The 20610-nt window shown below is 38.7% G+C and overlaps 1 protein-coding gene across 4 annotated transcripts in view; it reads left to right on the forward strand.

Annotated features, from left to right (window-relative positions):
• The window catches only part of TAF3 (TATA-box binding protein associated factor 3), a 209643-nt gene that overhangs the window by 99370 nt on the left and 89663 nt on the right, over window positions 1–20610 (forward strand). The gene's annotated exons all lie outside the window — the stretch shown is intronic.

The following is a 20610-nucleotide window of genomic DNA, read 5'->3' on the forward strand; positions in this document are numbered from 1 at the left end:
AACTTTCCATAAACATTTAAAAACAAAGAGAACCTAAGCCAGTAATTCAAAAACTAATTTTTAGGTTATATATTTAACATTGCTAAGATCAATTGCATTTGATTATAATTTACTTAAGAATGCTTTATATTATAAAGCTCTTTGCTTTATGGGATCTATTTAGGCATGTAGTGGCAATTATATTAGAGCTGTTTGTAATGGAGTTTAATACTATAAGACTATAATGTGTATATCTTTAAGATGAAGGAAAAAATACCAGAAGAAGTAAAATTTTAAAACAAATAAAAACATTCTTCAAGTATTTCCAAACATAAGTACAGTCAAGGGCACAAAAAAGTAAGAAGTCTTTCTTGAATGAAGTTAATTACCCATAGGGTGCATATTGGTCGCCCTTTAAAATTCTTATAAAAACAAAGAAATCAATTATCCCATATAAAAACGAGTTATACTCTTTCTGGCAAACATTCAATTAACTTTTTAATGCTTGCTATTTAATGTTGTTTTTGACCGACCAACCATTGAAAACTGCTTTCCTTTGAAATTGGGCTTGAGTGGAAAACAATGTTGTATGTAGCTGTTTAGATGGCCAGTTATATTTGATCATCAGCATTTTTCCCATGATCTTTGAAATCAATGGCTCGTTTTATTTTACACTCACAATGAGGTGTGCATTGAGCACAGTTATTTTGTGTGTTTAGTGTTTAACAGAGTTAACCTCTAACATCTACTGAGGATAATCAGAAAAATTCTTAAATTAGTCTTTCATATTAAAAATTTTCCATCTGGTCCACCGAGGTATGTGACAGTTACATTTAATTTTTGTTTTAAGAAAATAAATGATTATATGGCTGTTTTTGGAGCTTCTTTGGCTGATAAGATCTTCTGTATTTTGGAAAGTATAATGTAAATTTGATAATTTTAACATTTTGGCACATTGGCTTTCTTTCTCTTTGAACACGCAGACACGTACATACACGCATGCCCCAAGCTTTGTTTTCTAAATCATCTGAGAGTGATTGCAGTTACTGTTACACTTCAACCCCTAAAACTTCAGCATGTATTTACCAAGAACAAGGACATTTCTCCTACATAACCACAAATCAACACACTTAGCAAATTTAACATTGAGGTAATATTACCTAATATTTAATTTTCTCCAGTTTTCTCAATTTTATTTGTAGCTTTCTTTTTACCCCTCAATTTAGGATCAAAAGATCATACACTGCATTGAAGTTATGTCTTTTTAGTCTAACAGTCTGTCAGCTTTCCCTTCTAAATCTTTTATTACAGTGATATTATTGAAGAGTCCAGGCCAGTATGGATGGATGGATCTGATTGTTTCCTCATGATTAAATTCAGGTGAAAAAATTTGGGCAGGATTACTTCATAGGTGATACTGTTTCCTTTTCAGTGCATTACATCAGGAGGCTAATATAATATCAGTTCATTCAGGTTTTGGGAGGGGGTGCAGTTATTCAATTAATACAGAGTCTTCCAGATTATTTTCATTTAAAGGTAACTTGCCCCTTTTGTAATTAATGAGTAATAGGGGAATATTTTGAGACTATGTGAGTATTCTGTTCCTCAGCATTTATTTAGCATTTATTGATGATTCTTGCTTAAATCAGTTTCTAGTGTGGTGGTTATAAAATGTTGATTTTATTTCTTCCACATTGGAATTCTTCTGGTTAAGAAATAAAAATGTCCCTCTCCCAGTCCTATCCCTTTTGTGTGTGTATGTGTGTGTGTGTGTGTGTGTATTTTTCCAAGGTGAGAAGCCTGGCGTGGGGGAAGACACAAACAGACTCCCACGTGCGTCCAACCGGGATACACCCGGCACGCCCACCAGGGGGCGATGCTTGGCCCATCTGGGGTGTCGCTTTGCAGCAACCAGAGCTATTCTAGCGCCTGAGGCAGAGGCCATGGAGCCATCCTCAGCGCCCGGGCCAACTTTGCTCCAATGGAGCCTTGGCTGCAGGAGGGGAAGAGAGAGACAGAGAGGAAGGAGAGGGGGAGGGGTGGAGAAGCAGATGGGCGCTTCTCCTGTGTGCCTGGTCAGGAATCGAACTCAGGATTTCCACACGCCGGGCCAATGCTCTACCGCTGAGCCAACCAGCCAGGGCCTATCCCCTTTTTAAGTTATTAGACTGGACTCAGGATTCTTTTTTTATTCACTGTATAATAATCTATTCTTGTCTTTCTACCATTATATATCGTACTGCTAAAATTGCCCTGGATTTATCCATTGAACACTTTTATATTTTCTGGCACAACTGGATGTTCAGGCTCACTGCATATTTTCCTTTCTTCGTTCTAGCCTTGGAAGCAGCTATTTCTCTATGAAATGTTGCTTTTCTTAGTGGGGGAATGTTAGCAATATTTATAACTTTTACTAAGGTCAGAAGTGTTCTACTATACTATAAATCTGTGGCTTAATATGCTCTTATCTTAGGAAATAAGTATAAAACAGGAAGGTGTTATGATTAGTTAATCTTTGATATTGCTTAGATATTGCAGAGTTTAGCATTGTATTAGATATGACATTAGACTTCATTGTAGAAGTACTGTTTTAGGAGGACTACTAATATAGTAATGATGAGAAAGTTGATCTTTTTTTTTAATTTAACCATCCTTTTTCAGGAGGACAGAATTATTTAATATGTTTATTTAAGAAATATTTATTGTTGTATTAAGTGAGTTTGAGAGTGTTAAGGTGAGTAGAATACAGACTTCACCCTTGAGGAGTTTGCAGTCTATTAGAGAACGTAAGACAAGTATTCAGATATCCTAATGGGAGATAACTACAATGTCAAAGAATTTGTTAAGATGTCCTAGAGATCGGTTCTGATTTAGGGTATCCGAAAAGTTTCATGGTGTGTTTGAGTTAGAACAGAGTACTGTTTACCTGGAAACAAGGTCCACAAAGAGGGAAGCAGTAGAAAGGGCTATAACTGAGATTGAAACCAGTTTTGGGGAGCCTTAAATTTCAAGCTAAGTTTGTTCTGAATACAGTAGACAGTTAGGGGCTGTTTATTTTTGAGTAATGATGTTTGAAAGTAATGATATTCTTTAGAGCTAGTGGATAGATGGCAATGGGAAATAGTTTGAGCAAAATGGTAGGGGTCCACTCATTAAAGCTGTGTCTTCCCTAACTGTGAAGAGTGGGCAGCACTTTACTTATGCTTTGTAGCCCTAATATAAATGAAATGAAATCATCTTGGAGATATATATATATTTAAATTTTTGTCTCCCCCATAATATTATATGAAAATGCCATAAGGAAAAACCGTGTCTTTCTTATTCATAATTGAATATTCTCTCCCTGGTGTAGTCCCTGGTACAGTTAGTATTTTTCTTATATTTGAAGACTCAAATGAATTAGAAGCTGAGTAAAAGAACAAATAAAGACAGACAAATGAACTAACTTGGCGGAATAGTAATAAGGAAAGTTAGAATACATTTTTATTTTTAAAATAGAAATAGTACAAATATCGATCAATTTACGACCATTCGACTTTACGACCACAATCGCTAGCCACGACTGCTCCGCGTCTGGCAGCACAAATGTTGCCCAGCTGAGCGTACGACAGTGCGGACCAGCTTCCAGCAGCACTACCATCTCCGCATGCACCATTTCAGTTGTTATCCCAGACTCGGTACAGCAATTTGTGTTTTGTGTCTTAGATATTTTTCATCAAACCCCTCCCAAGATGTCTACCAAGAGGAAGTTGTCTTTGCAAATATTAAACCAGTTGTACTGGTAATGCAGTGTTTTACTTAAACCTGATGAATGTAAAAATAAGAAACAAAATGGTGTAGAGATCATACAAATGGCATAAAATGAATAAAGAAAATTATGATGTATAACAATAATGAAAGAAAATTATGATAAAATATGACTTAAATATTTTTATAACATCATTTCACAGTACTGTACATATAGCCTACTCAACCTACAACCAAATTGTGTTACGACTGGTCTGTCGCAACCAATCGTGGTTGTAAGTCGAGCACTAGCTGTAAATATAAAAGACCCAAACAGAGATTGCTTCTGGAGGTTGGTAGGCTGAATCTGTTTCATTTGCACAATGTTGGCCTTCATAGTATTTTTAAGAAATTTGAAATAGTTGGCAGCATTTAAAATTTGGTATATTTCTGGCTTCTCTTGAATAACTGGAAGATCTGGCACCACTGGGCATGCTGTAATTGGCTACAACTAAGGAGTACCTGGCTTCCCTCATTTGGGGTAGGACATGCAAGCTTTGGTCCACCAGCGTCCTCCCGTTTCCATTACTCCTCTGTGAGGCTATCAGTTGCTATTTGTCATTTTTCTCACACTGTCCTTTTCCTATGCTTTCCTTTTTCTTTTGGTAAAGGTAAAAGAAAAAATGAAGTGTTTTTTGTATCCACATCTCTTTTAAAAGTGGAGAAGCCTGACCAGTCGGTGGCACAGTGGATAAAGCATGGGCCTAAGACACTGAGGACCAAGGTTCAAAACCCCAACGGTGCCGGCTGAGTGCAGGCTCAATTGGCTTGAGCGCAAGCTCACCAGCTTGAGTGCGGGGTCACTGGCTTGAGTGTGGGATCATAGACATGACCCCATGGTCACTGGCTTGACCCTAGGTCTCTGGCTTGAGCAAGGGGTCATTGGCTCAGCTGGAACCCTCGGTCAAGGCACATATGAGAAAGCAGTCAATGAACAAGTAAGGTGCCACAACTACAAGTTGATGCTTCTCATCTCTCTTCCTATCTGTCTGTCCCTCTCTCTGTCTCTGTCTTTCTCTCTCTCTTTCACTAAAAATGAATGAATGAATGACTAAATAAATGACTAAATAAAATAAAATTAAAATGGAGGAAAAAACCCAAAAGATTCCAAGAAAGATGAGAGCATATTTCTTTGTGGATGTGAAAAGTATTCCTAGTCTTTAATATACAATGAAATGTGTCGGTATTGAAAGAATACACACCAAGGGACTGTTTCCAAAACAAATCATATTTTCCCCTGAAAGCACTAAGTTAAGCAGAGTGTCAGGAAACTGAGTAGTGTTAGATGAAATAGTAGACAGGGAGAGAAACAGCGAGTTTGAGTGCTCGAGTAAGTGAACACGTGCTGCTCTAAGAGAAACTGGAGAGTCAAGAGAAAGGCTTGTGGTTTGGGGATGAGCCAGTGATTTTGACAGTTTTTCCTAATTTTAATTCAAACAAGTTGTTGATTATGTTCTCTTTTTTAGACAGAATCTGTTTATTTTCATATGCAAAAAAATATAAGTATCCCTTCTGATCCAAATTCATTCACATTTTGAGTTTGGTTAGAAAGAGTTCCAATAAAGATACCTGTGTCTGGTTTTTTTTATTTGTTTTTGAATATTTTTATGACATTTACACCTCAAGGAGTGTAAAAATATTGCAAAGCAATAACTTTTCTTTAAAAACAAAATTAGTCAAAGATTCTGCAGTTTATAGTTTGAACATTTTTAATGTGGGTGTGTTTTTTTTTTAAATATGTGGTAAGTGCAACAACTTTAGGCAGAAAGTTATATTCCAAAAGTTTTTTTAGCAATTGCTAATCAGGCAAAAGGAAATTTAATAGAATGTGATTTATGCGTCAGGGTAAAGATACTCCTGAGGGTTGACCCTATGAAAAGACTTTTCTTTCGTTACTTGAGTACTTTAGAATACATTGTGATGAGTCTTCTCTTGTCTAATTCCTCTTCTAGTTTTCCTTTAATTTTTCCTACTGAAGTTACTGTTTCATACAATAGTGTCTTATCTTTAATTTGAATATTGGGTTGTTACATTCCTCTCAATTATTGGTGTATCATCCTAGTCAAGAGGTAAAACAAGTAAGATATCTGATAATGCCTACATTTAAAGAGAGCAGGATTGGATTATTCAATATCCATTCTGACAAAGCTATCAGAAACAGGTGGTAACTACAGCTACATGATTCTTTTTCAAAGGAAAAACCTGATGTCTGATGGGAGAAGGGGATAATTTGCTGATTAAGATGATTTCTCAGAAACTGTCTTTTCCTTTCAGAGGTGAACTTCGAAAAAGCAGTAAAATCTAGAAAGATTTCAAAAGGTGGTTATTTTAGGAAAAATTACAGATTTCTGCTATGTTGGATAGCTGTTAATCTGTTTTGTGGAACCTATGTTGCATTGACAAAGAGATCTTACTCTTTTGTGATGTCTCATAGCTCTTGACACTGCTAATATAATAACCTGCTTCCGTTGATTTGAGAGAGAGAAGGGAAGGAGGCGTGATGGAGAGAGAAGTGTCAACTCATTGTTTCACTAATTTGTTCCATTGAGTTACGCACTCATTGATTGCTGTTTGTTTGTGCTCTGATGGGGGGTCGAACCTGCAACTTCTGGCATACAGGTCAACACTTTACCCACAGAGCCACCTGGCCAGGGCAATTACATGTTTCTTTTTCAGCTCTGTGCATGTGAAGTCTAGCCTTTCTGTGACTCTTGACTTTCTCCCATGCATTTTGCACTGAAATTTAGGTGACTGTCATTGGGCAAATAGTATGGTTTCACCTGGCTTAGTTTCCTGTAGATTTGAATAGCTTGAATAACTTTTAGTGATTTTTATAGAATCAAATCCAATGTGTGGACAACCACCAGTGTGTACAGAATCTCTAAAGTTAAAAACCTAGATGTATTCCCGATTTCAGAGCACCAACAGAACTAGTAGCCCTTTAAGAATCTTCTCCTAGAGAGTAGACTCAGAGCACAGAATTGTAATGCTAGTGAGATTGTAATCCATGTTTCCTAGAGGGTGAGGTACATATTCCTGCTGGCAAGTGAAGTGATATTAGGTGACAAGTGAGCATTTAGGTTTATTTTTTGTATTTTAATGTATAGGAGAGAAATATAATTAACAAAATGATCTGGTGATTTCCCAGATATTATTGCTCAGACAAGATAAAGCAGGCATATGAGTTAGAAATTAGCTGAATTTTAAGAGAAATAAAGGGATAATTCAGGTTATATGCCACTACTGTAAAGGTAATGCAGAAATGATAGACTTTGGGGAAATACTGACATAGTTGAACCACAAGAAGAAGGAGGAAAAGGAAAATGGCTTTTCCCCAGAAAAGGAAAATGGCTTTGTAAGTAGAGCCTTAGCCACATCTGTTGTGCTTTCCCTTCTATCTCATTGCCTTTTGGTCACTGTTTATACTCAGGAACAAAATACAGTAAGTTACCTAGTGCTGCCTGGGTTTTCAGGGTGCTGCTGCTTCCGACTGCCTGTCAGCTTTCCTTCTGTTTCCCTTCATTCAGAAAAGGAATCCTAGTTCCCCATACTTACTACTCATCACTGTAATCTGCTTTGCTCTACTTTGAAAAATTAGAAACTAGATTGCTACTGACCTTACCCTTAGCATTTGAGAAGGAAAGTTTCTACAAATATCTTCTTTTCTACTAACTTTTTTTTCACCTTGAGTATTCAGTATGTTCATTATTTTGTTAATTTGGGTATATATGGTTGGTTGTTTTAGTTTTTTGTTATTTTGGGAAGCATAGAATTTTTTTTTTTTTAATAAATTTTTATTAATGGTAATGGGATGATATTAATAAATCAGGGTACATATATTCAAAGAAAACATGTCTAGGTTATTTTGTCATCAAATTATGTTGCATACCCCTCGCCCAAAGTCAGATTGTCCTTCGCCACCCTCTATCTAGTTCTCTGTGCCCCTCCCCCTCCCCCTAACTCTCCCCCTGTCCTCCCTCCCCCCACCCCTGGTAACCACCACACTCTTGTCCATGTCTCTTAGTCTCATTTTTATGTTCCACCAATGTATGGAATCATGTAGTTCTTGTTTTTTTCTGATTTACTTATTTCACTCCTTATAATGTTATCAAGATCCCACCATTTTGCTGTAAATGATCTGATGTCATCGTTTCTTATGGCTGAGTAGTATTCCATAGTGTATATGTGCCACATCTTCTTTATCCAGTCTTCTATTGAAGGGCTTTTTGGTTGTTTCCATGTCTTGGCCACTGTGAACAGTGCTGCAATGAACATGGGGCTACATGTGTCTTCACGTATCAATGTTTCTGAGGTTTTGGGGTATATACCCAGTAGAGGGATTGCTGGGTCATAAGGTAGTTCTATTTGCAGTTTTTTGAGGAACCACCATACTTTCCTCCATAATGGTTGTACTACTTTACAGTCCCACCAACAGTGAATGAGGGTTCCTTTTTCTCCACAGCCTCTCCAACATTTGCTATTACCCGTCTTGTTGATCATAGCTAATCTAACAGGGGTGAGGTGGTATCTCATTGTAGTTTTGATTTGCATTTCCCTAATAACTAATGAAGCTGAGCATTTTTTCATATATCTGTTGGCCATTTGTATCTCGGGAAGCATAGAATTTTCTTAGAACTTAAGACCTTTAGTTTATCATTGGCTTTCTTTGTAAAAGGGTTAGAAGTCTACATTAGGAAAAAAAACACAGGTCAAATGATATTAAGGGAAAGGTTAAGCTGCACAATAAGAAGACCAAGTAAGACGAGTTGAAGTCCCTCGTCGGTGTGGCTTATCCAAACTTGCAGGACAGCTCTCCTCCACAGAGTCCGTTAGAAACTTGGGTTCTTACCATCATGTTGCTTAGCCACCCCCTTGGAGAATTGTCCCAGTCTACATGTAGGAAGCAGAGTTACTGTCAGCTGTGTGTTCCTAAATCCAGAGAGGCTATTTAACTTGGAGGTGATTCACAGTTAACATGCTACCTTTCATGCCCACTGGAGCCCTACTTAGTTTCTTGGCCATAGCTAGCTTCCAGGAAGGCTGCAAATGGAATCTGTAGCTGGACAGCTACAGGTGCCCAGGGAGAAGGCAAGGACTAAATTATAGGTAACAACCACAGCAATCCCGTGTTCATCTTTGTAATATATTTGTTGTCCAGGTTTGTGCCTTTTCATTAAAGTGAAGATTCGTGTCTTAATTTAAAAGCTGCTATTATAAATAATAGGAAACCATGAAAGGTTTTTGGCAAGAGGGCGAAATGATTAGATTAGTGTTTTAGAAAGGCCGTGTAGAGGTTGGATTGAAGCTGGAAAAGACTGTGGGAAAGGAACTAGTAAAGCAAATTTTGTAGTAATCTGCAAAAGTTGACAAAGACTTAAACTAAGTTAGCGGCAGCAGGGATAGACAGAAGCTGATCAGTTCAAGAGATATGCAGAAGTTAGAAATACTAGTAATTTACAGAGTAATCTATAGAGTTTGTCCTGTGCCCACACATACAGGTAATTCCCCATCAGAACATTGATTCTGCATTTCAACCTGCTTAAAGTCCACTGTTGGCTTTCTTCCCTGTCCCTGTTCCCTCTGTAATAGACATATAATTTTTTTTAAGCAGGGGCACAAAGTCAAATGCCTTCCAGAACTAGGAATGAAAGTGTTTGAAGGGAAAGGAGGTGGGGATCTAGATCTTTGAACTACGGAGTGTTTTATTTGTCTAAAGGAGATGGCTGCTGCTTAGCTCAATTGATTATTCCCAAACAAGAATGCAAGCCCTCTGTTAGCAGGTTTTTCACTTTTAAAAATAGAAACCAGCCCTGGCTGGTTGGCTCAGTGGTAGAGCGTCGGCCTGGCGTGCGGGGGACCCGGGTTTGATTCCCGGCCAGGGCACATAGGAGAAGCGCCCATTTGCTTCTCCACCCCCCCCCTTCCTCTCTGTCTCTCTCTTCCCCTCCCGCAGCCGAGGCTCCATTGGAGCAGAGATGGCCCGGGCGCTGGGGATGGCTCCTTGGCCTCTGCCCCAGGCGCTAGAGTGGCTCTGGTCGTGGCAGAGCGATGCCCCGGAGGGGCAGAGCATTGCCCCCTGGTGGGCAGAGCGTGCCGGGTGGATCCCGGTCGGGTGCATGCGGGAGTCTGTCTGACTGTCTCTCCCCGTTTCCAGCTTCAGAAAAATACAAAAAAGAGAAAAAAAGAAGAAGAAAAAAAAAAGAAACCAAAACCTGACCAGGCTGTGGCACAGTGGATAGAGCGTCGGACTGGGATGCGGAAGACCCAGCTTCGAGACCCCTAGGTCGCCAGCTTGAGCACAGGCTTATCTGGTTCAAACAAGGCTCACCAGCTTGGACCCAAGGTCGCTGGCTTGAGCAAGGGGTCACTCAGTCTGCTATAGCCCCCCAGTCAAGGCATTTATGAGAAATCAATCAATTAACAACTAAAGAGTCGCAACGAAGAATTGATGTTTCTCATCTCTCTCCCTTCCTGTCTGTCTGTCCCTATCTGTCCCTCTGTCTGACTGTCACACACACACAAAAATAGAAACCAAAAATTGAGACCATTACTTGAAATCTGCTGATTTTTACATATTGGTAACTTTTAAAATGTTAAATTCTATGCCTTGGCTGGTAACTCAGCTGGTTAGAGCATAGTCCCCATACACCAAGGTTGTGGGTTTGATCCCTGGTCAGGGTACATACAAGAACCAATGAATGAATGCATAAATAAGTAGGACAAATTGATCTCTCTCTCTCTCCCTCTCCTTCTCTTCCCCTCTCCCTCCTTCCCTCCTCCTCTCCCTCTCTCCCTCTCTCCCATCCTCTTTCTCTAAAATCAATCAGTAAAAAATTTTTCAAATAGTTAAATGCTAAAATTAACATTATTTTAGAGTTTAAGATAAAATACATACGTAACTGAAATTATTTGTATGCAGAAATGAACATTGGTTTATGAGTTTCACGGAAGACGCTGATTACCTGGCAGTATCTGTCACGGGGCAGAGAAGTAGACGCAAACTAAACACAATAATATATTTTAACAAATTATTTGTTGTACTTAGTGTGGTAGTATAGGTCTAGTGCAATATTGCTCTATAAAATAAATTACTTGGAGCAGGGGTCTCAAACTCGCGGCCCGCCGAACAATTTTGTGCGGCCCGCAGACTAATCCACGAAGTTCAAAATATTTTGGATAAAATGAAGTAAGCCTAGGGGCTTACTTGTATTTTTCATTTCTCTAGCATCCTAGCTAGATATTAGCTTAGTTAACAGCAGTTGTGATGCAAACTACAGTTTCTGGTCGTTTTGTGACACTGAGTAAACTGCATGTACGATTGTGTTTGTTGTACTGACTTTTTTTTTGTTTTCAACTGCAGTGAGAAAAGTGTTGCATAACAGTTGCCTTTTGTAGACCTAGTGCGGCCCGCGGAAAGGCTGTGATCTTGCTCTGCGGCCCACATGCTGAGTTGAGTTTGAGACCCCTGACTTAGAGTATACAGCGATGAGGCATTCATACAGCTGGGTTTGGAAATCGAGTGGTGAGTTCCTCATCGAAAAGGACTTTAAACACTATTGCATAACTAGGTTGGCAACAATTTAGGACTGGGAAGCATGCTTTTGATTTTTCTGTTTCTATTATTTAAGAGATAAAGAGGTAGAATATGGATACAAGTTAGTACCTGGTCAGGGCACATACAGAAACAGATCAGTGTTTCTGTCTCTTGCTCACTCTCTTTCTTTCTCTCTCTAAAATCAACTTAAAAAAAATTAAAACATGCCAGGGTAAGAAGGGGAAATGGTTGGTTTTTCACCCTTCAGGTTTCAGCTTATGTTAATTTCTTGGGGATCCTTGGCCAAAGCAGGTGTTTGTCCCATTCCATTCATTTCTACCATGTTTATTTCACAGCATTTGTCAAACAGAGTTTGTCTATTTATTTATTGTCTTTCTTACCCCCAGACAATAGATTCCAGAAGGACAGGGACCATTTCTGGTTTGCTACCTTATTCTCAGAACCTGTGGCATGTGGTAGGCTTTCAATAAATGTATATCAAAAGCATATATGAAAGATAATTTGATTTCATGTAATGTTTGAATTTTAGTGTTTCCAAATTTGGATTTGCACTGTAAATTGTTATAATCTATTGTAAATTTCTAATGCCTCTTTGCTTACCTTTTTTGAGGGGGGAAGGGGCAGTAAGTGCTGCCCAAGCTTTTATACTTGAGACTCAAACTGAGATAAATGTGAACATTTTAAGTAGTTTCTTTAATAGTTGGTACTTTATTATTAGTGTTGATAGTAGAGTAAAGCTTTATTGTTAAATCACTGACCTATTAGACCTTTTGTTTAGATAGATGATAGGTAGATAGATAGATAGATATAGGTAGATATACTTACAACATGTACCTATAGACTTACACGCATTCCTTGCTTCTCAGTGCTTTCATGAAAAACCTGTTACTCTTACCTTTGCTCTTACATTCCTACAGGAGCATGAATTCTTGTTAGAGTTTAGGAAGAGGACTTTTTAGGCTCCTAAAGAACTGTGTCATCCTAAGGTAATGCCATGTAGCTTTTAAAGCCCCAGTCTCTTTAAGAGTCTAAGCGGTCTATTGTATCTTTTGTGTCAAAATGAGTGAGTGGTTTGTAAATTGTTTCAGTGTAGTTCTTTCACTTAATCCAAAAGTATTTAGCTTGGATGCTACCCAGTAGTTACTGGTTAAGGCACTGTACAGAATTCTGAAACCTTGTTTTCAGTCAGCTAGATAGCTTCCTTTGTTAATGGAAGGCACATTGTGCCTTTGTCTTAATTTTTTTCAGGTAATTAATGTAGGTATACTTATTTTGCCTATGTTTTTGAATGGCATACACACATAGAAACTAAAGTGAAATATTTAAATTTTTTAAAAAGTGTTTTTTGTTATAGAAAATTTCAATCATATACAAAAGTAGAATAGTGTAATTAATTTCATGTAACTGTTACTCAAGTTTAACCTATCGGCTTCATATGTAGATCTTAGCTATAAAATGTGATAAATATAAGAAGTCAATTAACTTTAATAATATAAGAACTGAATTAATTCTAAAAATATGTCAGTGTATCTATTGATATACCTACATGTATCTCAGTTTTAGTAGTTTGTTTTAATCACTAACAACCACATCTGTTACACAGTTTTCTATTTAACATAACTTTTAAGAGAGCTAAACTTATAAAAGGCATGTCTTTCATAACAGGTGAGATTTAAAAAATTAAACCATGTGGTTTTAATGTGTAGGTCAAATCATAGTGTAACTGCTCTAGTACAACTTCTTATTTAAAATAATCTTTTTAAAACTGAGTTTTATGTATGTATGTTTATAAGTTTGAGCTTTCTGGTATCTTGTTGCCTTAAGTCAACCCAAGAGTATTTGTAGTTTTCTTCTTTCAACACTAGTGTTATTTTATCTTGTTAACTATTTGAGGCATAGTCTTTATCTGAAAACATAATAAATAGTTTTGAAGTAAGCTTAACTGACTGACAAAAAGTAACTTAAAAGGGATTATACTAATTTTTAAATTTTCTTTAGCAATACAAGCAGTATGTTGATCAGACAGTATGAAAAAAATAGGCATTGGAATGATAGCGATCTGGGTTTGAAGCCTCTTCACTGCTTACTAAATTCATTCATTCAATAGATATTTATTGAGTACCTCCTATGTCCTCAACACATTTAAGCATTGGTGTTTTTTTTTTAACGTGGGAGATATACATCAATGGACAAAACAAAGTGTTTTTCCCCTCATAGTGCTACATTTTACTTGGGAACACAGACAATGTAAAAGTAACTAAGTATATATTTGATGAAATTTCAAATAGTAATAAGTACTGTGAGAAAAATTAAGCAGGTAAAGAGTGAGGGTGGGAGTTAGGAGAGTGTTACTTCAGTGAAGCAGTCAGGATGTCATCTGTGCAAACCTAATGAAGAAATTCGTATGGATATTTTTCCTCCCTTACCTTTGTGGATATCTTAGAAAAAATTAGTTCGAGCAGATGGTTCAACAAGTATACATTCTTTCACAGAGAAACAAGTTTTACATTTTCTGGGGATAAGAGGATAGTCTTTAGCAGAACAGAGCAGAGCAAATGATAGTAGATAAATATGCAGAGGTATATGAATTAGGCAGGCAGGGGCCAGGTCATAAATGGTCTTGTGGGCCATCATAAGGAATACGGTTTGTATTTGTTCTAACCTAAATATTTGATAAACTAAGTTGCATGATCTGACTTATGTTTTAACAAGATCTCTCTGGCTGCTATTTGGAGACTGGAAAGTAGGGGTCAGGTAGGTGGGAAAGTGGGTGCGTGTTGCACAGGTGGCGGTGGAGGGGACAAGTGGATGTGCTAGTTGTAAGGAAAAGACTTGGAAGCCAATAAGGAAAACAGCAATTAAGAAGGAAGTACTGGCCCTGGCCGGTTGGCTCAGTGGTAGAGCGTCGGCCTGGCATGCAGGAGTCCCGGATTCGATTTCTGGCCAGGGCACACAGGAGAAACACCCATCTGCTTCTCCACCCCTCCCCCTCTCCTTCCTCTCTGTCTCTGTCTTCCCCTCCCGCAGCCAAGGCTCCATTGGAGCAAAAGATGGCCCAGGCGCTGAGGATGGCTCCATGGCCTCTGCCTCAGGCGCTAGAATGGCTCTGGTTGCAACAGAGCGACGTCCCAGAGGGGCAGAGCATCGCCCCCTGGTGGGCATGCCGGGTGGATCCCGGTTGGGCGCATGCGGGAGTCTGTCTGACTGCCTCCCTGTTTCCAACTTCAGAAAAAATAAAAATAAAAAAGAAGGAAGTACTTTTGAGATGTTACATAAGATGAAGACTGAAAATGGGCCATTGGATTTGGCAAAATAAAAGCCATTGTTGACCTCGACAAGCGCAATTTTGGTGGAGCGTTGGGAATGGAAGTAATTGGCAGAGGCCGCAGAGAGAACAAGAGGTAAGGAAGTAGTGACAAGCAGAGGCGGTTTCAGGTTTTACACATAACAGAGTAGACATATGAGGAAGTAGCTGGGTCAAAGAAGGTTTTTTTGTTTGTTTTGTTTTTAGGGTTGGAGATACAGCATGCTTATATACATACTAATGGGAAAGACTTGATTGAGAGGAGGCAGGTAATGCATAAAACAGGGTGTAAATGGAGCAGCAAAGTCCTTGAGAAATTGGCAGATTTAGGAAGAAGAGATAGTTCTGGTTACGTCTACTGATGAAATGAAGGAAATAAGAGGACATTAAGATAAGAAAAGGAGAGAGGGAGTGTTAAGTATTTGAACGGAGAGGAGAAAATATAAAATAGTCTTTAAGAAAGATGGGAGGAAGAGAGAGAGAGAGGGAGGGAGAAAGAGAATTCTTTTCTATGAATAGAGTGCGTCTTGCCAGACTTGGCTGGCTGTATAGAAGCCTAGAGCAAGTGAAAAGTTGGATTTAACCAGAATTGGGATTTGGCCAGGTAGGTGTGATGATGGGAAGGAGGAGCAAGAGAGTTGAGGGACTGCAAGAGCTATTCAAGTTTAGTCATGGTGTGTGTCTAGCCTGGAAAAGAGGGAACTAAGAACACAAGGGAATGCTGGGTACTAAATATGTAGTTGAGTCAGATTCCATGATTATCCTCCTGTTACAAGAGGTCCTTGGGTTATGACACAGTTCCATTCCTATGACAGTGACATAACCCAAAAATTGGTGTAAGTCAAAACATACCCTAGCCTAAGTCACTTACCTATCCTATCACAGTTGTAAAATCAGAACATAAAAACACAACTAAGCCACAGAAAAAAGAAAAGGAAATGAATATACTGTACTGTAGTAACAGAAAAGAAATGACAAAAAGTGTGTGTAAAAAAAGCTTCTTACCTTTATTCCTGTGCTTGGTTTGCACACTGGCAGGGGCATTGTGAGGTGGGAGAGAGTGATCTATTGGGAGGAGGAAGCTGGGGAGGCAGGGGAACCTGCAGAGGGTGCTGGAGATACTGGATCAGGTGCATCAGGATTGCCTTAGGAACATGCAGGAGATGCTGGAGATGATTCTACCTGTACTACAGGTGTTTCATCTCGAGAAGCAGCTGATGTAGAGGGTACAGGATCTGTTGCAGGCCTCTCTACCTTCTTAGAGAATTGCTCCAGGCTAGTCTGGAAGGTTGATGACTTCTCTTCCAAAACCTGCCTATAGCATTTGGCCTATGCTCTGTAATCAGAGCATCCATTACAGCTCTGTAGACCTTACTGAATCTGCCATCACTGTATGATGCTAATAGTGTAAGCCGAAGCACTTACATCTCAATTTTTTAAAGTTTTTTTGGGAGTGTTGTAAACTTGAAACATCGTATGTTGAGATGGTCGTAACCTGAGGACCCCCTGGATATATGAGGAACCCATAGCACAGGGAGATAAGGCAACATATCCACTATTAAACCAGGTACTAAAATCTTCTAAAAATGAAGAACATTAACCCCAGAATCCCAAAAATGGCCCCTACAAGAGTAGCAGATGGTGTTACCTAATAGCATGTGCTTCAGAGGAACTGGGGCAGGGGTGAGGAGTGAAACACAGTGAGGAGCAGGAGGGATTCACCTCATCCTGTATCTTACACAGGTTGCTCTGTAGTATATGGGAGGAGAAAAATGCCACCAGTTGTGTAGGCTATAATAGATGAAGTATCCTCAGAGACTTAACAGAAAGGTAAAAGAAGCATTTAGAGAAGACCCTGGACACAGATTTCTGCTAATGATGGGTGTGAGTTTTGGAGGGCACAGAGTTGCGGCAAGATGAGAGATTGAGCCAGACTACGGGCCAGAAACCACCCAGGAATCAGAATCCCTATGATAATGGGTGTGTAGACTTGAGGTATTTAGCTTCTGGGATGATGTGGGACTGAATACGTAATAGGGAATGTCAAATACTATATCGGCCTGATTTTCTATTAGAGAAAGGCGATAATCTGCTTTACAGTAGACTCCTTTTGGGGTTTGATCTCACAGTTTGTGGCAGTGAGGTGAACAGTCCTGAGCCCAAGGGAGATGTAGCCCTACCAAGAACTCTGCTTCTCACTTTTATCTTGCAGAGTGTGCTGCTCTGGTGTTACTTAATTACACAGTGTGTCCATAAAGTCATGGCGCACTTTTGACCAGTCACAGGAAAGTAACAAAAGACAATAGAAGTGTGAAATCTGCACCAAATAAAAGGAAAACTCTAACAGTTTCATACCTATTCAATGCAGTTCAATGTGGGCTCATGCACAGACTTTTTAGGGCTCCTTAGGGAGCTATCCCGTATAGCCTCTACAGACTCGTCACTGACTGATGGCCTACCAGAATGGGGTTTCTCCACCAAACTTTTTTAGGTCAGAAGCTGTCTTAGACATTATATATTTCTTAGTTCTTCTTTGGCCTTGTTTCCTTCAACTGCTTATCCCACCGAGTAATGTTATTCCTATGTGGTGGCGCTTCGTTATAAACGCGCCGATATTCACATTGCACTTTGGTCACGGATTTGAATTTAGTGAGCCACAGAACACACTGAACTTTCCTCGGTACCGTCCACATCTCGACTGGCATGGCCGTGGGCTGCTCCGCTGTATTCACGGTGTTACATCATCATCTGCGCATACGCACATGCTGCCACATCATCCTACAGAAACTGGGAGGGTTTTCCTTTTATTTGGTGCAGATTTCACATTTCTATCGTCTTTTGTTGCTTTCCTGTGACCGGTGAAAAGTACACCATGACTTTACAGACACACTGTACATTGAGCAAGTCATCTGGCCTTTCCAAGCCCCAGTGTTTCTGCCTCTAAAATAGAAATTAGTCCATTCTTGCAGGTACATATTTAAGATTTAGAGTTCATGTGTATATAGAACCCCAAGAGGGACTGGGGTTATAGTAGATACTTAATGACATTTTCCCCCATGTATGTAATAGAAAACTATTTTATACATTCCTAGTCATCATGTTCTATAATGGTTTGTTCATTTGTTGTTATCCTCAAATCTGCATACATACATGCATACATACAGAAAACACTTGGTTCATTTGTTGGGTTTCCCCCCCCTTAAATGAATGATGTGGGTGCTTCATGTGATCCTATTCATTGTTTATAATGTTGAACTTTTCATGCTGTCCATTTTGTCCTGAGATATAAGTGATAAAATGTATTTCTAGTTATCCCAAATAAAGTCATATTGATTTTTGTGTAGCATGTTATAAAATAGAAAATAATCTCCTGGTGTCTATTCTGTATTATTCACAGAAACAATTTTGAAAGAACAAGTTTGTATTTGTACAATATAAATGCCTTATCTTGTTTATTGATATAAACTGGCATTTTTGAAGTCAGAACAGAGATAAAACTCACAGTTAATTGTTGTTATTCTTTAACATAATATGGCTAAACCTGAAAGCTTTTTTGATTTGCAAGTAAGACATTTTTGAAATAAAGCTTTTCTTTTTACTAAGTATTTTAAGGAAATTTGGTAGCACTGGAATAGAGCGAAACTATTTTTATTAATTTAGAAATGTATTGATTTTGGTAATAGTGATTTATACCATAGCTAAAAAGCTATTGCCTGATTCCCAAATCTTAAAGCTAACTGACCTTGCATTTGAACCCAGCTGCAATGTAAACATTTTCTTGAAATGGCAAGGGGTTGGGCCAGCCAATCTGGAGGATATTAGTGTTGTTTTGTTTGAGGGAATTTGGAATCCCCAGGTAATTCACTGGAGCTCTTTTTTAGGTCAGAAGCTGTCTTAGACATTATATATTTCTTAATTCTTCTTTGGCCTTGTTAATAGTGCATACGATTTCTCTTGGAAATCTAATTAGTAAAAGACATAATTGACTTTGTGGGAGGTAAAGGGTAGTTTTATTTGGTGGTTCTATCCTTTTTACTTTATTTAGTTGCTAAAAATATATAATGTATTATTCAGGCTACTGGATTGAGGTTATTGCCCTATTGTCTTTAAAATTTTTTAGTATTTTATTACTTTCAAACTATTTAGAGTGAAAGTAAACTAAAGACTATTAATTCCCTTTGACACCCCTGCCCCTTAAAAAATTTCTTAGATATACTGAGTGTTTTTCAAATTTCAGATCATGATACATTAAAGGTTGTTATATCAGTTTAGTGGGTTGAAATCAGCATTAGAAAAATTTAAATAGACTACATTACTTATAGTAAGAGGTAGGTATTATTTCATGACTCTTTGGTTGTGTGTGTGTGTGTGTGTGTGTATATATATATATATATATATATATATATATATATATATATATATACCTATCTGTATGTAAGTGTGAAAAATGTAAGATAATTTTTACTGTGGGTCACCATCAAAGTTTGAAAATTATTGCTACAAAGAATATTTAAGGTAAAGATTTTATAGTCTATTTTACAAGTTTATCTTTTAAAATCTTGAACTTTCAGCTAGTTAACCAATACTATAGTTAGTTGAATATTTTAGAAGAATGTCTAAATGACTGAATTTTTCAAAGTATATATTATTTAAAAAGTGATTTCCTTTTTCTGTTTTTAATTTATTGATTTTAGAGAGAGAGGGAGGGAGACAGAAACACCAATCTGTTTCTGCATGTGCCCTGACTGGTGATTGAGCCAGCAATCTTTGCATATTGGTACGGTGCTCCATCCAACTGAACTATCCAGCCAGTAATTTCTGTTTTCTAGTTCTGAAGTTGTCATATGATCAAAAGCTGAAATGCAGCCCTGGCCAGTTGACTCAGTAGTAGAGAGTCGGCCCAGTGTGTGGAAGTCCTGGGTTCGATTCCAAGTCAGAGCACACAGGAGAAGCGCCCATTTGCTTTTCCACCCCTCCCCCTCTCCTTTCTCTCTCTCTCTCTCTCTCTCTCTCTCTCTCTCTCTCTTCCTTCCTCTTCCTCTTCCTCTTCCACAGCCATGGCTGAATTTAAGCAAGTTGTCCCTGGGCGCTGAGAATGGTTCCATAGCCTGGCCTTAGGTGCTAAAATAGCTCAATTGCTGAGCAACAGAGCAGCAGCCCCAGATGGGCAGAGCATGGCCCTATGGGGGGTTTGCCAGGTGGATCCCAGTCAGGGCTCATGTGGGAGTCTGTTTCTGTGCCTCCCTGGCTTTAAGTAAAAAGAAGGGGGGGAAAAGCTGAAATGGCAGAACTAAGCAAAAATCATGCTTCTTTTAATTCAAAAAAATTTATTAAGGATCTCATGTTAATTAATAGATATATTTAATTATATAAGGTCCAATTTTCAATCTCTAAGAAGTCACAAATTTTTGTCTGACCTATGTTGAGATATATAGATATAGATATAGATATAGATTTTTTTTTTGTATTTTTCTGAAATGAGAAACGGGAAGCAGAGAGACAGACTCCTGCATGCGCCCAACCAGGATCCACCCAGCATGCCCACTAGGGGGCGATGTTTTATCCATCTTGGACGTTGTCCATTGCAACCATAGCCATTCTAGAGCCTGAGGCAGAGGCCATGGAGCCATCCTCAGCACCTGGGCCAACAAGGCTCCAATGGAGCCTTGGCTGCAGGAGGGGAAGAGAGAGAGACAGAGAGAAAGGAGATGGGGAGGGGTGGAGAAGCAGATGGACGCTTCTCCTGTGTGCCCTGACCGAGAATCGAACCTGGGACATCCACACACTGGGCATGCTCTACCACTGAGCCAACGGGCTAGGGCCTACTTTTTTCTTTTTAAAAATGATCACCTGTTTACTTAATACATTCAACTCTTAGTATTCAAACTTAAAAGAATTTTTGAAGAAATAATTGCCCTTGAAATCATCAGATTTTTCAAGGCTATGATTGAATACTTCCTCCTACTTGAATTTTTTTCTGCTCACT

This window comes from Saccopteryx leptura, chromosome 5 (genome assembly GCF_036850995.1).
Source record: "Saccopteryx leptura isolate mSacLep1 chromosome 5, mSacLep1_pri_phased_curated, whole genome shotgun sequence".
Lineage (NCBI taxonomy): Eukaryota > Metazoa > Chordata > Mammalia > Chiroptera > Emballonuridae > Saccopteryx > Saccopteryx leptura.